Here is a 20,905-nt window from a genome sequence, read left to right on the forward strand (position 1 = left end):
CATGGCTCTTTGGCAAAGAACAGTGGCAAGGAACAGTGTTGGGGTGAACATGACGTGTCACTGCAAGGGGATCAGAGGTTACAGATGAAAGGGATGGCCGCCTTGTCCTCTGTCTTTGGCTGACTGCATGCAGCTGTGAGCGCCATTGTGGAAATGCTCATTTGCATACGTTTGGCAGGAGCTCCAGGAGGCAAAACGGGCCAAGAGGAGCGGCCGTGTTTAAAATGGAGGCAAAAGGGCAGGCAAGTAAACACCCAGTGCATGAAGATACATGCCCATACATTATCTTTACTACAGTGCACACAACACTGGAGGCCAAGAGAGGAAAAAAGCCTCTTATTCCAATGTCAACATGTAAATATAAACAGTTGTGTAAAGAGTGGGTGATACCGTAATGTCATAAATAGACAGGACAGCTAACAACTGAAGAAGTGTGGTGTGCGAGTCTCTTGGCCAGCGGCAGAGGGGAGTGTCCCACCCTGACTAGAGACAGGTTTATTGGGTCTGATGAGTGCTAAGCTCCTGTGCCTAGCCACAATGGAGCCTGTGATCTCCCTTTGTGGCTCATTGGGAAGCACTGGTGCGCTCTGCAGCCCCCTCTCTGTCATTAGACAGATTGTGAACAGGCTGCACAAGGCCCAGCCAGGGATGACGGAGCCACCAGCCACTTCATTAGGGGCATTATGAAGAGAACTGAAGCTTTCTTCTCTCCGCCTGTGTCCAGAATTCACAGGTCTGTTTAATCACATAATTCTCCTCAAGTGCCCCAAGGAGCCTGCAGCACAGCAAGGGCCCTTTAGACCCATGACAACTTGGAGAGATTAATTATATTCATTTTTTGGAATATCTGCAGAATAAGAGGGAATTTGATATTGGCTCACTTTTATTTATTTTTTTCCTCACGTCTTTTTCCAACAAGGTCTTTGATGTCCTCCTGTTATTGTTGGGGGACGTCTGTGCAACCCTCTGTTGCCGGGGCTTTGATATGCTCTCACAGGGGTTAAGGGTGAGTGTCCAGAGGTCTGAGGCCAGGACGTCCTAACTTCTGTCTTGGCAAGGGATGACCCCCGGACCTGAGGGTTGGTCAGAGAGCCTCCAAATTCCGCCTCCCTTTGATGCACACTCTTTCACAGCAGTTAATTAGCCAGGGTGGCTAAACGTTTAGCCTGGGTGTGAAAGAGTCTGGGATAGCATGTGTGTCCAAGACACTGCCCGCTTTTTTGTATGTCACAAGGTCTTTTGAAACAATGTGGTACTTGGACAACTTGTTTGCATAGCATTGTGGGTGAATGCTCCAGCCTATTCACAAAAGCTCATTCAGAAAGAAGAGTTTTTAGAAGGCCTTTCTGGCAATGAAAGGAAGTCCTTGACATTTCACTCATTTCAGCTAATCAACGACATGATTTCCTTCTTTTTCTATGTCTTTGTTGGTTACAGAAATCTATCCTAAGAAGGAGTGAAACCTCTTATCTCGCAAGAGGCAGTTGCAGCCTGTGAAAGATTTCAAGCCACTGCAACGTATCTTTCTCTCATCTTCTTTGGGAGCATTAATACAAATTTCTGAGCAAATGGCTTTCATCAAGTATCCAGTGAGGAGCCACGGTTTCAAGCAGGATCCAATTTTCTCTTTATTCTGTTCTTACAAGCCAGATTGGTAGCCTCAGCTGTAACACGCTGGATTCATCACTGCTTATGTATCAGTTCTTTACTGCTGCACGTAAGGAATAATAATTTCCCCGTGTGACAGTTTGAAAGAGTAAAAAGAGCCTGTTTGTTCAATTCTGGAGAGGCAATAAAACTCCTCTTCACCGCCTGGCCTTTAATGCACCAGCCGCAAATAACAAGGTGTAGCAGCTGAGCAGCATTTGAGCTGAATTTAGACATGGTTGTACTTATGATAAACACATCTGTTCTTTTCACTGTAGACACAGTAATTTATACGGCACAAGTGATGTACTTATTGCTCCTTATCCTAAGGCAACCTTCAGTCGTTTGCAAATTGAGTAATGTCAAATAAAATTTTATCCCATGTAATAAGTTTTTCAGATAGCGTAAGGGGGGCGCCTGGCTGGATCTTGTCTGATATTGAAGAGATATTGATCTGCTATTGAGTGCACACTGTGCCCAGACAGTTTCCATCCCCAGGGACCCAAGAAGCAAATCATTCTCTCATTTTAATGGAACGTGTATGTTTGCAGAGCCGCCCAAACTCTCAGGGTAGACCAACTTTGAAGTAAAATACTCATTCTTCCTGTCCAACTCTTTCTTTCTCCTCTGTTCTCTCATCAGCTTAGCATCCATTTCACCATTGTGCCCTATAGGGATTCAAACATATCAGCTGCCACTGCAAACTATGATCTCAAATACATGTTCCCAAACAAGGCCCTTTTGTCTTAACAGGCATGAGAGGATTTTGGGAGATTTACACTCTGCTTGTGATTTAAACATCAAGGCTTAACCTATTTCTTTATGAATAAGCAGTTGCAGGGGAGTTGCAGCTCTCACTGGATAACTTGATGATTCACTCATTTGTGGATACATGGAAAGAAATCGCTTTAACCGCTTTGTTGCTTCAATATGTATCTCATGTGTATGAACACTCAGCACGCTTCTTATTTATGATGGTGGTGTACTTTGGCCTGCAAAATGATAAGAGCAATCTCTAATCTCAATGTCATCACATCTGCTGTTTGAAAAGGGACATTTTCTGAGCCGGTAATTACACACTTGCAAATAAGAATAAAGCGTTCCTATGTGCCATGAATCATAGGCAGTGCTAAAGACAATTATTCACCCAAATAATAAAGAAGTTCAAACTCTTTGTTGAATTAGTTTTGAGTGATGTAAGGAATTATCTTTTTTTTTCGAAATGCCATCAACTCAACCGCTTTATTTTAGGGGTGACTTTTTCCTGACTTGCCCCCTCACAACTGTTTTTATTTTCTATGGAGTATTTATAAAAGACTCAGTATGAGGAATTTCGAAGTCAGTACATCTTGTATTATCTGATGATCACTGGAGAGACTAGTCCCTCCATTGTGCCTTCTTGTTTGCAGTTTGAATGCAGTTTGCTTTGCAGTTAGGACAGATTTCAGAGCCTTCTCCTGCTTGGCCACCTGCAGCTGGGGATCGATCAGCTCTTTAGCACCTCAACCCAACCCCCCAACAAGCCAGCACCCACCTCAAGAAACTCTTTCTGTCCTTGACTACATCACGCAGACCAACAGGGAGCTGCCTGTTTCTTCTTTCCTCTGATGAAAGTGAAGTTCAAATCCATACAATGTCATGGCTGTGGGAAGTACAAAAAAGCCCTACCTGACTGAACAATTCTTTGTAAAGATACAATGGAAAATAGCAGATATGTTAATCATTGAGATTTATCAAACTTTATGTAGTTTAAATTAATGTTTATTCACTTTCTGCTGTAATTTTAAATAAGAAATACATTTTAACCATTTAATAATAACAATACAGTATATGACCAATATGACCACATGACAGGTAAAGTACAGTACTAATTGTATATTTCTTAAGTACAATTAATTGAACCAAAAACTAACTTGCACAGATTCAAGTACAAATTATTTGCATTAAATTAAGGGGATAGTTCAGAGTTTTTGAAGTGGGCACCCTGGAAAAACTTGGTTTGGAGAATTAGGGTTTAATTCTGATTGATAAGATAATAGCTAGTTTGAGTGAGTCCAAGACCAATGTGGCTTTCTAATCTCTTGAAATGACAACAATCTCAAAAAATTCAAAGTGGTTCACACAAACACTATTTCATAAAACTTTTACACCACCATCTGTTTCATGTTATATGGGTATAAATATTTTGATATTTCTGCAGGAAGTGCCTCAGATTACACCAGAAGTACTACAGCTACATTCTGCAAGTCTTATAACCATAAAACTCTGTGTAAATAACTGTGTAATGCAAAACTGACAGTGATGCAAAGATTTCTTTAAAAAAAAAGTTTGCATAAACTGCTACAAAAACTTTGGAAATTGATTTATTTTTAAGATGGCAGCAATCTGCTTTGGTCTCAGCCACAGTCAAACTAGTCATTATCTTGTCAATTTGGTCAAACTGAGGCTGTTTAAAAAGCCACTTACAGTAGGTAAAATACAAATTGTTCATAATCATTCTACAGAATCCCACTTAAAAAGATCTTATTGCTTTAATTTAAGGTTGATTTTGTCATACGGAGACTAACACACCAATGGCTAACAAATTATCAAGGAAACACAGGTAGAACTAAGAATATTTGCAAGTCTGTGTTTGCACAGCTCTCTTTTCTCTTGAAAAAAAAAACATCTTATGTCAGCTTTATCACTGCTGATCAATTCTGACAAAACAAACTGCTCCTGCTGGAAGAATGGAAGTTATGCCAGACTTATACGAGGAACTCCCTGCTGCACACCCAGAAGAGAGAAGTTTTCTATTATCAGGGACTCTCCCTTAATGATGAAAGTAAACAACATGAACAGGAGTGTTTAATATTTCATAGGCCACCCACAGGTGTGGCAATGTGCAGGGAATACATACATCCGTACACCAGTGTGAGGCTGATTAAGATGAGGGTACTGTCCCAGCTGCAGTTGGTCAGGTCTCCTGTGAATGCATATATGTGTGTATAAAGTCTTGAACATATTTGCTGCCTCAGTCTTTTTTATTTTTCTCTTCACCCTCCCTCTCTCTTTCGCCCTCTCTCTGTGGTGATATATGGAACATATGGGAAATTATTGTGGGGTTATAAAGGGCTGCTGACTTCAACAGACATGCAATAAATTACACTGTTTGTGTAGGGGTGGAAAAACACGCGCTCTTTAGGAACACTTAGAGCAGATTTCCTGTACAGACTTAACTCTCCCTCTTTCTGTCTTTCTCCTCCCCCTCGTCTTTTCTAACACCTCCTCTTACCCTTCAGCCAGTTCCCTCAGTCTGTCTCTGACTTCCTCTCACTATTGTAACACAGACCACAGCACAATCTCATTCTGTTCTCCTAGTTGGTGGTAACACAGTGGGATATATCCACACAAATTACTCACATAAAACTTGTAAAGCCCGGAAAATATTTTAATAGTTTCCGCTCCCCCTTAGCAGCTACAAGCTGCATGTGCAGAGCTGGTGAGCACCACCAACATTATTGGTGCAATTAAATGTGAAACACAAGAGAGGAACAAGGGGGAGTGGGAGCACAAAATGGCTGTAAACAAGGAAAATGACACTTGACAAGTTGTAATTTATGGATGTCGTTTCAAAGGCAAGAGACTCACCGTTCCTACACAGGCAGAGTAGGAAGAGTGAGGCACAAGGAAGCAGGCATTAGAGGAACTATTCACAGAATGTTAGTGCATCAAAGCTACACAGAGACAAAAAAAGGAAAGAGAAAGCTGTGACTTCAAAGTCGAAGCATGATGAGCAACGCAGAGAGAAACCAAGAGAGAGACAGGAAGTGTGTGTGTATACGTGTGTCAGGAGAAAGATGATGATGGTATCCAAAGCAAGCACTGGGTGGGGGACTGAGGTGGGGGGAGGCCCCTGGATACAGGCATGCACTCCTCATCTCAAAGACCCCCCCCCCCCCCCACACACACACACACACACATACACCACACAAAATCATATTCCCACACATGCACACACATGCAAACACACACACACAGTCTGTCTGGGGAAGACATGCCATTAAAGAGAATAGAATAAAACTTGAGTTCCCCATACCCCCATCCAGAAACAAATCAGCGTCACCATTTACGTGTTTACTCTCTTCACAGAATGGGGACAAAAACTGAATCAAAATACACGCTGAAAATAAACGAGAATGGGAGGCGTTGTCATGTGAGATGAAAACCTTCAATTTATCCTTCAACAACAGCAGCTGAAGCCTGATGAGTATTGTGATTGTTGAGCTTTGTGTTTTCACTAAAGCTTTTACTCAACAAAGTGAGGACAGATACAAATCCAACACCCCTCTAATGACCATGCAGGTGAATTTGCTTTTATATCTAATGCACTGTAAATCATTGCAGCAGATCACAGGTAAACTGGTAAAAATGGTAATAAATAATACATTTATGATGTTGCACTGCTTTGGTAATGGTTGGGTTCGACTGCATACATCAAGTTAGAATAACTTATCAAAAATGACATCATGGATGCAGAGTTTTTGCTGTTATTGTTATATAAAATCATTACACATGCTTTAAGCCTAAAATGATCTTAATTATCATCACATATTGTTCCATTTTGTTTTTAAGTTTAGACAGTTTTAAGCAATAATGTAAATGCAAGTAAAAGTAAACAACATGAACTAAAAACTCAGGCTTCAAATGTTTCATATCAACTGTTTGAACCAAAAATGTGCTTATTTAATGGTACAATATACAATTAAATACCTGCAAATACCTCTGTGTGCCAGTCTAAATCTCGGGATAACTAAGGCTCTGTTTACACAATGCTGTTTTGAAGTGAAACCCAAATATTTCTGTTGTGATTCAGCGATTTGTGTGCACAATAACAGAAATCAGATTCTCTGACACCAAAATGTTTTGAACCCTGGTCTTAGGGTGGAAGTTTTTGGATAACCCCAGCATCTTTGTGAAATTGCACATGCTCTACGTACGCCTACAATCAACATTTTTTTTCTGCGCTTGCGCGAGTTGATTGTCAACAGTAACAGTGGCGAATAACAGAGTACTGTTTGTGCTACTCAGTGTCGAGGAGCAACCCAACCTCATTGTCGGTCCAAACAAATATATGTGTGATCACCATTTTGGATGTGACTGTCCTCATGCTGGAGACTGAAGTGTCTGTGCGCATGTATGTGTTGTTGAAATACAAAAACCACCGAGCCAGCTAGTGACCTGGCATGGAAACTACAGCCAATTCAACAGCCATAGGATTACTGTGTGCACGTGAAACTTTTCCCCAGTCAGCATCAGAAAATCTCTAACGTTTTCTGGAGATCGTTCTTGTGTAAACAGAGCCTAAGACCAAACAATTAGTAGATTGGATCAGTGTCCCCACTCCGACTAGGCTCATCAATTTGGTCAGATTCAGCTCAAACTGAGGCAGTTCAAAGAGCTACCTACAACAGGTAAGACATTAATGGTTCATAACCTTTCCTGAGAACCCCAGTTAAAAAGATATAAACTACTGCTGGAAACATTTTAATTGCTACCAAGTTCTTTTTGTTGCATCAAACAGCCACAGAAAGTGAGTGTAAGACAACAGTGTGTTAGCCTAAAGAATATCATTTTAATTTTTAAAGCTCCTATTACACATTAGTGGATGTAATGTGACTTTAACTCATGTATTCTGCTTGAAAGTTGTGTTATTTAGCTCCACACACTTTGTAGCCTGTTAATCATGATGCAATGTTTCTCAGTGTGTTTATTTTGTTTGTAAGTAAAACAATAATAAAATGTTAAAAATTGTGTCTGTGCTCAATCATTACATTCATATTTTGTGTGTTTTTGAACATACTGGGCTCTGGTTTTCTCTCACAGTTCAAAAACATGCATGTTGGTGAGCTGTCCAAAGTGTGTCTCGCCTGTCACCCAGGGACTCCTGGACATAAGTGCCAGCTTTTTGTAACCCTGAACAGGATGACCAGATGATAAAAACAAGTTGCAGAATTAACCTGAAAATTTCCTGGTGCTTTTTGGGATATCAGATGTCCAGTTTTATACAAACCCACGAACCAAACTGAAAAGCAAAGGTGATTGTGCTTTTCCAGTGGCTGGTCTCACTCTGTGGAACGATTTACCAATTCAAATAAGATCTCCTCAGACCTTGAACCATATTAAATGTTTGCTGAAAACTCTACCTTTTTTACAACTTTTATTAATTTTATCTGCTGTGTTTTTGTTTTACTGAAATAATGTGTTTTATCATTTTTGGTTTGTTTTGTTTTACACCATTTTGGTCCAGTTCGTGCAGTTTTGAATGTACATTAATACTTTGGCCACAGTGTCATACAACAGAAACAGACCTCTACGGTAATTTTGCAAATCTGGCTTTGATTAAAATCCTACCTAACAGATTAATTGGCTATTCTAGATTATCCCTAGGTGTGAGTGTGAATGGTGCTTTTTTTGTTTGTCATGTGGCCTGTGATGGACTGGCATCCTGTCCAGGGTGAACTCAGCCTCTACCTCAGTGACTGATGGATGGAGGCACCAGGCTGTTGTAACTCTGAACAGGAACAAGTGGGTAAAAATAAAAGATGGATCGATTTTTTTTTTCCATGTATAGATTCACTGATTTTAAACCGGTTTTAATTTATATATGTGTGTAAACATGTCTGTATGTGTCTGTGTCTGAATGTGTATATAAATCCTTTTTTTTCCTTTAATTTTTTCTTTATGAAATATTTGTTTGGATTTTTACTTTTATGTTGTTATGTATTGACTGACTGATTGATTATTTGATTGATTGCATTTTTCTTTTTTTATTGGAAAGCTCATTTGCCTTCTTTACATGTGATAAATGCTATATACTAAGTAAAGTTGACTTGACTTAAATGCCATGAACAGCCTGAAGTTAGTAAAACATCAGTTCATCAGATGTCATTCTGAATAACAACAATCGCAGGACTGGTGACTCTGCAAACAAACAAACAAACAACAAAATAAAAACAAACTCAGTTCATTAAACTTGTTTTTAAGACTTTAATTGATAAAAACTTCGAAGTCGATGTGTGAGATATATTTATTTGTGAATATGTTACAATATCAGATTACAAATACAGAACTGGTCTGCAGACTTGTGTCATAGAGACATGGTAGCTGTGTTTTTATGTTTGCTCTTAAGGGAGGCAAATTGCAGAGTAGTTTTGTGTGAACAGTTTTATTTTGAACTGTTTGGTTTAGTAACATTAACCACTGTGCTAAAATCAGAATAAGTAAATAGCACTGATGTGTTTTTTCCTGGTTATAAAACTAACCAGCATCAAATATCTAATTAAGGCCTTTCAGATAAACTTGATTAAGGTTTTACACAATTTTTACATTGGAACTGAAAACTATTTGTTTTGTTTTATTTTATTTTATTATTTAATTATTGTTTATTTTTAGAAGCATTTTTTTTAATTGACTGAAAACTATTTTCTGAAAATTGAAATTTCATGTTAGCTTTATTAACAGTTTGAAGGCTTGAGACAGATCAATGCAGTTGTCCAAACATATGTTTATCTAATGAAGTATCAATAAAAAAAGCTTCATTTAACAATAGATGTTTTTTAAGGCGTATACTGTGGATTTGTCCCTTCAGTTCTCATTTTATGGATTGGTTTCTAGCACAAATAAATGAAAGTACAGTCATGATCTTTTAAGAACAAAAATGATGTTGCTTTGTTGTTGTTGTTTTAAAATATACACAAGATATTTGTGTTTTCTACATGTACTGGTGTGATTTTAAAATTTTAAAAGTTTCACTTTTACTCATCTTTCTACTGTAGTTACTATTAATATCTGATGACTTTGATAGAAAAATTGCAATGTATAGTGCTATAACCCTGTTGTGTATTTATTAACAAAATGTGCCAAATTTGCTGTTTAAGTGATTAGTTACTTTTTCAAACAGGCAGTCTGTTACTGTTAGATTGTTACCATATTTCATTGTTTCTTTTGTTGCCACAAAACAAACAAACAAACAAATAAAATTCCCTGATGCATTCACGCTGTTTGTTGCTCTCCTACTTCTTGGAAGGTAGCTGAGTGCTGGTGGAAGGTGTCCAATCCCACGGTTTTGTCAGTGCATATGTGTAGCTCAGCTAGCAAGATGCTAAGCCTTTACTCTGCATGTGAAAGTAAATGTATTATTTTGCAACTATGGGTAAAAAGTAAAAGGTACACAAACAGAACTGCAATGAAAATGCAGTTTTGTGATTGATTTGTTTTATGCACAAAGTGCTATTTTAAACATAAAAAAGAACCTGTAAACAAAGTCCAGCTCAACACTAACACCAAGTCTCACTGAAATGGAGATGTTAGAGGTCCAGATGGCATTTCCAGCACAACTGATAACCTTTAGTTCAGGTAAACCTAAGAAAAACTATCAGCCTTGCTCCTCATCATGTGGTGCTAAAGATTTAAAAGCAGATGTAAAGTTTGCAATATCACATCTGAGCCAAAAAACAGTTTTTTTTTGTATTTATTGGAAATTAACGCTAATTGCTTGTGATTTGCTTAAAGAGTTGCATGTCGCCATAAACTTTCAAGGCAAAGATTTTTCTTCTAACAATAATTTAAAATAATTTTCTTGTTAAGAAGATTTTTGATGTTCCAGACATTTTCTTGAGACCATCTGAATCTATTCGAATTGCTTTTACTCTTCTCAAAACACCAATAGCTTGTTAAAACCTTAAATAATTTAAAATTTTTGATTGTGAGTCCTTTTTTTTTCAAAAAACCATCTGTCCTTTATGCTTTTCAAAAATTCTTTAAAACTAAACAAGTGTAAAATTATCCCTCAAAGCTAAACCTGCCAGAGGCGTGGAATGTGTGAAAATATTTTAATTTTAGCAATAAGTTCACTTAAAAGAGCTGATTCTTTCAAATGCGTTGCACCCATTTCCACACAGGGCCATGGTAGGAGGCAGAGATGAACAACAAATTTGGTGTTCACAGCTGATTTGTTGGACCCTTTGCCACAAAACTACAAAAGTTAAATTTGCAGTGCTGATATCCTGTAATTTACAAAATGACAAAATGCTAGTCTGATGCACTAAGCTGAGCCAATTGCAGCTCTTTAACTCAGTCGGGGGGAAGCGTTCGACAGGCACACAGGGAAACTATTAAAATACTTGTATTAAATGGAAGAATAAATATCCGGTTGCAGCCCAAAGTGTCTTCATTTTGGCTCAAATGTGAGATATGCCGTTGCCATGGTAATGTGGCAATTGCTGTGGCCCTCCTCCCAGCTGTTGGTGGGTTTTGTGTGTGAGAGGGCAAAAGAAAGAGGAAGACTGTGTGTTTGTGTGCGTGCACACATGCATTGATGCTGCCTCCGTGCTGCGTTCCCCCTTTCAGTCCTCAGAATAGTGTCTCTACTAATCCGTGAAAGTTGCAGCGCTCTGAACCAGCGGCCAAGGCTTTTCCCACTGAACCAAGGCCCAGGGTCTGCGCTCTGCTTCACACTTGATTGGTCCCTCCTGTGGCAGAACTCCCCTCCCCGCTGGGCGTGGGCCCGTCCCCCTCGTTGGGTAGCCCAGCACTGCTGATTTGCCTCTCCCCTCCATAATTACCAGCACTGAGCCCGAGACTCACCAACAAGCCATTAAAGTCTGGCCAGCCTTGTCCTCAACAGCCCTCACACATCCAGCACTTAGCGCCGTCCTAGAGACAGGCCCAAGAGCAGGCCCAACTCCTCCAACAGAGCACCTGTTCATGTCTGGGATGCCCCGCAGCACTCTGGACTTGGCTGCTGCTGCTGTAGGCCAGTATAAAGAGCGGGAGTTGGCAGCTGTGCTGTTGTCCTCCTCCCCCTGCAGTGGAGGTGATGTGTTTATTTGGCCTGCATTGAGAAGCTGTGAGAGGTACCTATCTCCTTCTTGTGCTGTATAGAGAACCAGAGAATTTACCCTGCAGACATAGTACTTTGATAAGTGACCACTTCAAACCTGCCCATACAATGGAGGCAATCAGTTGTGGAAATAACCTAAGCTGACAAGTGTGAACCTACACTTTTTTTTTTCTACCACCACATATTCTTTTGGGTTCAACAGAAACGCCACACGCTATAAATCCTAAGGAGTGACAGTATTCCAGTAAATGTGAAACTAGAACTAGAAATACTCCCGCTTTTATTACTGGTGTGCCCACAAACTTCTTAAATTTCAGATTTTGCAACATTGGTGAGAGCATAAGGACTGTGCAGGTTAAATGCAGTGACCTGGAAAACAGTCCAGAAACTGATGAGAGTCGGGTGCACGTCAGAAGGCGATGGGTGTGCTGGCACAAACTTTGCCCAGAATGTGGATCAGACGGACACACAGCACTCGTTAGTTTATTGCTCTCTTATTAGGAACATTTTTGCCTTGCATGGATTGGCAGAGTCCTGCGAGCCACCCTCTTCACATGGCCCAGGCTCTGTCAGAGCTGATCAAAAGACGTTTCTTCACATCTCCAGACGCCAGGGAAAAAAGGAGAAGAAAAGAGGGAGAGAAGAAAAGAGCCAGAAGGGGGCATACTGCTCTCTCTTTACTCTGGTCTTTTGGTGAATAAGGACTTTTCACAATACCCTCTCCTTTTTCTTTTTTTTTTCATTCTTTCTTTGGTAAGAGAGAGAGCGAGAGAGAGAGGGAGAGAGAGAGAGAAATAGCATGTCCCAATGCATTTCACCAAATTGTTTTTGCCATATCAAAAACAATTATCCTCAGGTGAAGAATGTGCCTGCAGAATTACAACCATTCCAGGGGGAAAAAGAGGTCTTCACAAATCTGACTGGCTTCCAGGCAGCCAAGACCCCCTCGAAGTGGTAATGAAAAGTGTAACTTTAGCCTCCCAGCTGTACGTCTCAATCCATAATCCTTCCCCAAAAGCCCTCACGGTAGAGCCGCCTACCACTCCCATGGCGTTCCCAGCCTTTGCCGGGCAGGGCCTGCACTGATTTATGTGGCAGTCCTGAGTCATACTCTCAACCTGAAAAGGATTTGCTCTCCTATATTTACCAGGGTAGTTAGGACAGCTCTTTGGAAACAGAGAAAACCCTGTCTCCAGCCTCACTCCCACTTGTTTTACTTCTCTGTCTCAGTAACATGGATATTTAGGACCTAACCAGAATCAGAGGAGACTCCAGTGTTTTTATGATGGAGTCTTTCCACAGAACAGAGGTGAGTGTTTGTGTGTCTTTGTATGTCTGCAGAGGTGTCTGTGACAAATTACATTAGCTAGGTTATTACCTAACTCAAACCCTGTTAAAAGATGTTGAGTTCATGGTTGAAAATTTGGTCCTGTAAAAAACAACGAGCCCAGAAACCTCACAAAACCAGAGACAGAGAACTCTTGAGCCAGTTTTTAGTTGTAAAAATGCATTTATTGTTCTTTGTGTGGTTGCATTGCAGCTCCTGTTATAATAGAAAGCAATAAAATAGTTCAACCGAAAGACATACAGTGTGTCTGCTGCTAACTCGGGCCTCTGAAAAAATTGGAAACAAGTATCTTCTCTTAGTAACCAACTTCTACTATGAAATGCTAGATTAAAAATTTATTGATTTCCAGTGAATTATTCTGTGAAATTCTAAAAAAAAAGACACTAATTGGTAGATTGATAACTAATTGATTACATGACTATAAATTACAAAATTTCAAAGACTTAAAAGAAATTAAAAAGAGCCGTGTGAAACAGATCTGTCCATCACAGTTTCTCATTTTTTGACACTGTGAATAAAAAGTACAGATTGTGCTACTTACCCTCAAAGCTTGACTTAGGTTCCAGTTAGAGTAAAGAACTGAATGCATGTTGGCAGACGAGCTGTTGAGGATGGTCCACTCTGCTTCTGCTGAATCCACTACAGGGAAGTAAACAAACCAAGGTGACCTCTGGCCAGCTGAGCTTATACATCCTGGTCGGGTGTCTACGTAGTCTGATGGAGGGAGCAGCGGGTGGCTGAAGCAGGAAAGGAATAGACTCATCTCACTCATATATATGTGCGTGTATGCGCACACACACAATGTGAATGCACACGAATGTATTCTATGTATGTGCCTTTGTGCAACAGTCATGCAGTTAATGCTAAACACCGTTTGGCACCTTCTGAGCACAAAATGAAAGCATCAGTGCTCAGGACATGCACAGCGCATGCCTAAAATAATTTACATTTCCCTCCCCGCTATCTTGGCTAAAGGTTCAAATTAAGACCTCTTGATTCTGCAAAATTTTAAATAAAATTTGTGGGGCCATTTCCTGACGAGAATCTCAAAAACGTACGGCGTGACCTGAAAAAGAAATCTCAACCAATATAAACACAGACAAAATGGCTGCTGTTGCTAAGCTAACGGAGAGGAAGGAAGATGGAGCTGGTGCTCTTGCTGGTGCACGAAAACATCGTGTACGGGTTTTACATTTATTGACATGAAGGTACCTAGCATACTGACATCTTTAAGATTACCTTTTCTCTAGTTTATTTTAGCAACTAAATGTCGAGCTGATCTAAAATATTTTCCATATGCAGCAGATTTACACAAGTGACTGGCTCTTTCACTAGTTTTCTAAAGATCTACGCTAACCTCAAACTTAGGTAATTAGGTTTTATGGGTTGATACAATTTACAAATTTCACAATGAATATTGTAAATGGAATAAGGGCACATACTTCTAAAGAGTTTAGTTTTGGAAAAAGAGACTACATAAATATTTTCAGCTCGAATTCTAAGTTTTGAGATGAGTAAAATGTGACAGCTTCATACGTAAGTCTGTTTGAGTCGTTTCAGTTAAAAGCTTTCCAAGTATGACACAAGGAAGCCTTTGATTTTTTTTTTTTCTTTTTTAATTTTTTGTTGCTTTCAATGCAGTGGACTAACTTTGGGAAGTCATGTGAGAAATACTTTTCTTTGAGATTCAAAGGATAAAAGTTTTTTTGCCCCCCTTAACACAGTTTCCTGCTGATCAGTTTTAAACTTGAGTTGGAGTGAAGATATTTGGAATGTTTTACGGTAATAATGCTTATATATGAGAAAGAAAGAAAGAAAGAAAGAAAGAAAGAAAGAAAGAAAGAAAGAAAGAAAGAAAGACACTAAAATGAGAATAAAATTACTTTTTAAAAACACTACTTCAAATCAATGCTTTAATCATATTTTCCATCAAAAATTCAATTTTAAAATAAGATTACAGCTTGAAGCTTGAATAAAACAACTGATAGAAACTGCATTTCCATCAAAAAGCGAATATTTATTGTTGCACTTTGACCACAGTTGACCTACTGATGTAAATACGATTCAAAAGATTGTTTAAGAATTAAAGATTTGTGTTGTCAGGATATCTAAGAGTCTTGATTAGTAGGAGGGACGCTGCTGACAGTTCAATGTCCTCTCTACAGACAAACATACAAAAAACAGATGGCGGCCTTTTATTTCACAAACTCAGAGAAGTTTCACACTTAGAGAAGAGTCTGAGAAGCACTTAGACAAACATCCGATTTGACTCACAGCATTTGATCAAAATCTTTGATTCTTATTTATCATTGCATATTATTTGATTGTGATGAGAGCTTCCTATTCTAGACAATGTCCCTTGAAGAACTAAAAAGACTTGAAATGAGAGAATCTTGCCAATTAGAGAGAACCTTGAAAGCGCGAGCTGATGGAGTTCGTTCTCTTTTGATGCTGCACATTAAGTTCTGCAAATGTTAAAACAATGGAAAAGATTTACAAAGAAACACATAAGCAGATGGCTCCCCCGACAAACCGCTAAACTAACAGAAAAGTATGAAGAAAGTAATTACTTTGATTGTTCTTGCACCTTCCATTTGTCTGACATAAGCTATAAAACTTGTCTTTGAAAGTTTTTCTTAATAACTTGCTGTGTTTTATTTACTGAATTTAGTATCAAATCCACAACGCGGACTTGCGTGTATTCTCTAAATAAAAATTATTCCGTCGCTGAGGAATTTTTTTTTTTTAACCATTAATTTTACTGCAAATTATTTAAATCTTTTTCTCTTTTGTTCTTATACAATTGTATAAAAAATGTATTTTAATTTAGGATTAAAAAATATACATTTTAATTGCCATGTAACGTCGAATAGTTTCATTTGGTTAAATAAAATTACTGTTTGTAAAAAACAAATAAATTAAATCAACGTGCTTTAAAATTACAGCAACAAGGTCAAATTAATTAGCAGCTGCCTTTTTTTAATTACTGAACCTTAAAATATGCCATTATGGTACCGCTTTAAAAACTGAAATTTTCCAAAATTTTATAATTTCTTTTAATTCAAATATTGCTCATTTTAAATCTGTTATTATTAATGTCATCAAAAAATATATTAAAAGTTTTACATTTTAAGATAATTATTGCACTTGTTTAACTTGTTGGTAAATTTGACCTATAAAGTGTAAATAAGATGCAACAAATCGGGTTTTTATTTACGTAGTGTTTCGGATGCAAACTTTTATTGTTTCATTCTCTGTTTTGCTTTGTTAAAATTTGTTCAGAGCATTTGCAGAAACAATGCTGATGATGATAATAATAACGATGACGATCAAAGTGATCTGAGCTCAGAGTCTCTCAAAGGATATGCATTGAACACAGTGAAAAGCCCACTTATATAACAGGCCCCGTTTTCATTTTGTGGGGATTAATTGATTCACCTGAAACTTCTGGTAACATATCTCACTGAATGTACCTTAATTTAGCCCAGCTATAATTCTAGTGTACAAAAAAGAGACATGTCAGAGTCACACCGCTGATGAGAAATAAATAAGGGAAGGGGTTCTGTGGATGTTCTTCAAAGGAGCTTCAATTTCACACCATCAAATTAAAGCACCCTTATAGGCACATGAGTGATAATCCTGCTTTTTGGACTTCAAGCTTTTTCTTTGAAATAGTTAAAATTTAGTCACTCTGATATATTTATTAGGAGTATTTTGAAGTTAAATTAATCCAAGTGTGTTCTTCTAGAACAAACACCTAACTGTAAATAACTACTCCAGAGTAATTGTTAGAAAACTTTCCCATGACTCACATATTCCCACATAATAAAACCGGTCATCTGCTTTATGTCTTCTGTCTGCGATGTGATCACACTATGTCACAGCTGTCTGAGCTATACATTGCCTCTTGCTCAGGGACTCTCTCCTTCTTGTCAGTTAGTTTTTGCAAAAATGACACACACGATATAGGACGCATGTTACTGCCAGAGTTGACGCCTGCTTGAAAGACTCTGACATGCAAGTTTGAAGTGGAGATTTTGTAACCTTTAGCTACTTTTTTTTTTTAAACAAACACAGAACTGTAGCTGACTTGGAAAACTGACAGCCTCTTCCACTTCTACTGCTGAGCAAAAACTAAACCTGTCCAAATTTGAAATAGTTGAGAATATTAACTTATATACTAATAATAGTATTATTTCTACTTTGAGAATTCCAAAGTAACATTTCTCTAATTAAGATTTGACCTGCGTTATGTAACCAGGAATCAGAATGCCAACGTCCTGCAGCTTGTTTATTGTGACGTCTCATTGATGATCAGTGAGGTCCCTGCCACTTTACGTCTGTATTAGTTTGCGTGCACTGTTGACTGCACTCCCCATCTGCACAAGCGACAGTCCCTATCCCTCCAATGTGCCCCACTTTATATTAAGGCTTGGCATTTAAAGGACGGGCAGCTGAGGACAGGACAACTGCATCAAAGCAGAAGTGTGAGCACACTTTAGAGCAGAAAGCCACTCTTATCTTTCTTGGACCTCAAGTGCGCCACAGTTTTTGCTTAAAAACCATGTTTTTTATCTGCCACACAGATTTTGAGTTCTATAAAGTTAAATTGTTGCACATTAGGTCAGTCTTGAGCAAACTACACTGAACAGAATCTTTCTATTCAAATTTTAACATAAACATTTTATAAAGGCTCTGTAATAAGAAAGCCTCATACTCATAAAAAGAACACTGCAGTCTCACAGCATTTGCTTAAAAAAATGCAAGTGCAGAATAATTAAGAAAAACCAACACATGTTTAAACAGATCTTATTACCTTCAAATGGGTTTGCTAAATTCGTTTTGCAAAAGTTTCCTCCCAGGGAGCAGCAGGAGGTGCTGTAAAACAGTTAGCCTTTGAAAGCACAACAACAGCAAAAACAAACATGGCCGACATCGGGGCCGTGGCCGACAGTCGTGTATTCCGGTTCAGAAAGTCAAAGCAAGATTAACGCTTGAGGAGCTTTTTGAGCCTGCAGCATCAATATTAAAACAAAAACAAAGATTAAAATCTCCCCTCCGTAGCCCGTTACCTGGGGCTCAGGGAAAAAAAACGCACTCTGCCATGACCTCAGCCAACATCTTCCAAGTCTTGATGAAAAAAAAAAAAAAACTGTAGCACTGTTGTTAGCTTGAGCTATGCTTAGCACCCTGCAATGCACCAAGCCGTGTTTGACGTGAAGCTGTCTTTTTTTCTAGAAGGACGTGCTTAAAATGACTGGAAACTTATGCCACAAATTCTATAAGTTTTTTTTTTTGCTTTTGTTTGTTTAGTTTTAAGTCTTCCCACATCGTTAACATGCATTTGTGTTTTTAAATTGTGTTTTAGCCATGTGTCCTACAGACAGAAAGTTACAAAAAGTTTCAGTCTGGTTCAGTGCATCCATCTGCTCAAGAAATCACTACAAACTATTAAGTGACAAGATGTGAAAAGAATGGGTTCTGTTGTTGAAGGGTGAACTGTGCTGAACGAACGCTCCCTTGAGTCCCAGATTATGCTCGGCCAGAAAGTGATAAACTAAAAGACAAAGTGAGGCGACCTGGTCCTTCTTCATCCTCAGCTGAAGTGCTAAACCTCACCCTGACTTTGTAGCGCCCGGGCTTGTGAGTCACAACTGTGAAGATATAATGTTATTTAAACCCAATCTGTCACCAAATGGAGCGAAAAAAAAAAAAAGCTTGCCAAGTGCACAAATCTAACATCACCAGTTATGAGACACACTCCCACGCACACGGACACGCACACAATTCTCCGTGTCATTATACTGGCAAAATCGGCAATTAATTTCAAAAAAGCAAATTTATGGAGTTGTCATTAACGCAATCACTTTCAAAGGTCAGGTTAGACATTAAGGAGTAATTGACAGAGGTATCAACACTATTATGAGAATTAATATGACACAATTACACGAAATAATTAGTCTAATAACTGCCAGTTTATTTCAGATGTTAATAAGGATCAATCTAAAAATATTTTGTTAATTTGATAACATGCTGTAATGAATGATTTTCCAGTGCCATCCCTCTTGGGTCTTAGCTGTTGCCTCAGCGAGTGACCCATTTTGCCCTTTAAACCAAGCAGAAAGATTGCTAATTTTGACAGCTCGATTTGTGGGTACCCAACCCTTAACAAGTCTGCCACCCTCTCCAGCAATATTGAAATCTGAAGTGACAGACACAAATCGCTGGCATGGTGGTGCCCTGATGGTGCCCAGGTGGTGCTGGTGGTTCTGAAAATTTATGTTGCCACATGCCCATGATGGATGGATGGCTGTTGTCCACAAAAAGTTAGTTTCAACATTTTTTGACTATCATATTGGCTGTGAAAGTATTATCATTTCTTTGAATAGAACAAGCGCAGCCGCATTGTAGAATAACATTTCAAGTGATGGACTTACAGTTGCCGAATCAGTCTGCGTTCAAGTATTTTTATTACGAGTAACACTTAGCCTAAGCAGCATTTAAATACTAAGTCTGGCCAGAACAAAGCTTATTTTACCTAATTTCATAAAATTTTGAAGTAGTTTCACCCCGAACGATGTATTGTCATAGATCATAGGTTGTAAAATGTGCACAATGTTTATGTGAAAAATAAAAAGCTGCTATGGCTGTCAGACAAACGGAGTGGTGAAAAAATGGTGATATTTCAGTCTAAAGCTTGGCCTGATAGAGCCAACGAAAAGGAAAATATAGAAATGTACATATGATAATATCCATATGAGTCAATGTTTTTAATATTATCATTAAAAATATTTGTGTTTGCTACCATAATCTCTGTACAACTGTGCCTACTTGAAGCAAAGCAACTGGGTATTTCAATTAACAACAATCAGTTAATTAATTTAACAACAATATCAGTCATTATACTTATAAGTTTGCATGTTTGTTTTTTTTTAGTTTTTTTTTTAATACATTTTGTAGTGTGATGGAAGAAGAACTTGACAAAATCTAAAATATAGTGGACTGGAGTTTGTTTTCTCAAATTATCTATTTTTTTCCCACAACAATATGTGCAGCATTTGCTATAGTTTTATTTAAAAACTGTCTTTTTCTAAACATTTAAGTATTTTGGTCTAAGAATAAAAAAAACTGTCTAGAATATCTTTCGATTTGCATTCGTATAAGTGAAAAATATTCCTACTCTGTTACATTGCATCCTAAAAGCTGTTCAGTCAGTTTGACTTCATCTTTATAATGGTTTAGAAACAGTGAAGAACTACATTATGGAAAGTTATTTTAAAAAAGCAGGTCAGCGAAACAATACAGTGGACTAACTTAGAAACGCTAAAGATAAATCACCCGGGCGTTTATATTCAAAGTGCTGAAAGAGGTGGTATTTGCAACCGCAGGCCACATTAGGTGCCCCATCAACTTGGCTGCTGGGCTTAAAAAGAATAATAATAACCTAAAAGAAAAAATAATATATTTAGCCAACTGAAATTGGCAAAGATTGCAGGCCGTGCACGTGGCAGTGGGCTGCTCTATAAAGACATCTGCTGATTGCACAGTTTGGGGAGGCCTGGTAGAGAGGAGCCTGGCAGTGAAATGTGTAAAGAGATTGAGACCACACGACAACTGCTGAAAGAACACAGAACTCGGACCCTCACAGCCACTCACTCCGCACAGAAAGCCATGAAAGATGTAAAGCGGAAAGTTGCCTTCTCTCTGTTTTACACAACAAGAGGACCTGGGCTGCCCAGAGTGGCAGAATAATATCAGGTTGCCAAAATCCAGTCAAGGGCTTTCTCATTTTTCTTCTGGCCTACAACTTGGCAGGTACTCCAAATATCCAACATAAGGTGGACTGAATTTTTGTTCTCTGCTCTTTCGAAAGTGTTACCAAAAAAGGTGAAAAGGGTCTCTGTTGTAAAAGTGCGATCTTAAACACGCTCCCTGCGAGCCTCGGATGTGCTGTGTTCACCTTCCGAAAATGGTGGCAAATTGATGTCTGTCTGGGGTGCTAGTGACATACCTGTAGATAGGCCTGA

The 20,905-nt window shown here is 38.6% G+C and overlaps 1 long non-coding RNA gene across 2 annotated transcripts in view; it reads left to right on the top strand.

Annotated features, from left to right (window-relative positions):
- The first annotated feature begins 12,590 nt into the window (after positions 1-12,590).
- LOC108231299 overlaps positions 12,591-20,905 on the top strand; it is a 39,533-nt gene continuing 31,218 nt past the window's right edge. For both annotated transcript variants that reach the window (XR_005233606.1, XR_005233605.1), the window contains exon 1: positions 12,591-12,839. This is a non-coding gene — a long non-coding RNA (uncharacterized LOC108231299). The remainder of the gene's footprint in view (positions 12,840-20,905) is intronic.

The sequence above is a fragment of the Kryptolebias marmoratus genome, linkage group LG9, assembly GCF_001649575.2.
Source record: "Kryptolebias marmoratus isolate JLee-2015 linkage group LG9, ASM164957v2, whole genome shotgun sequence".
Lineage (NCBI taxonomy): Eukaryota > Metazoa > Chordata > Actinopteri > Cyprinodontiformes > Rivulidae > Kryptolebias > Kryptolebias marmoratus.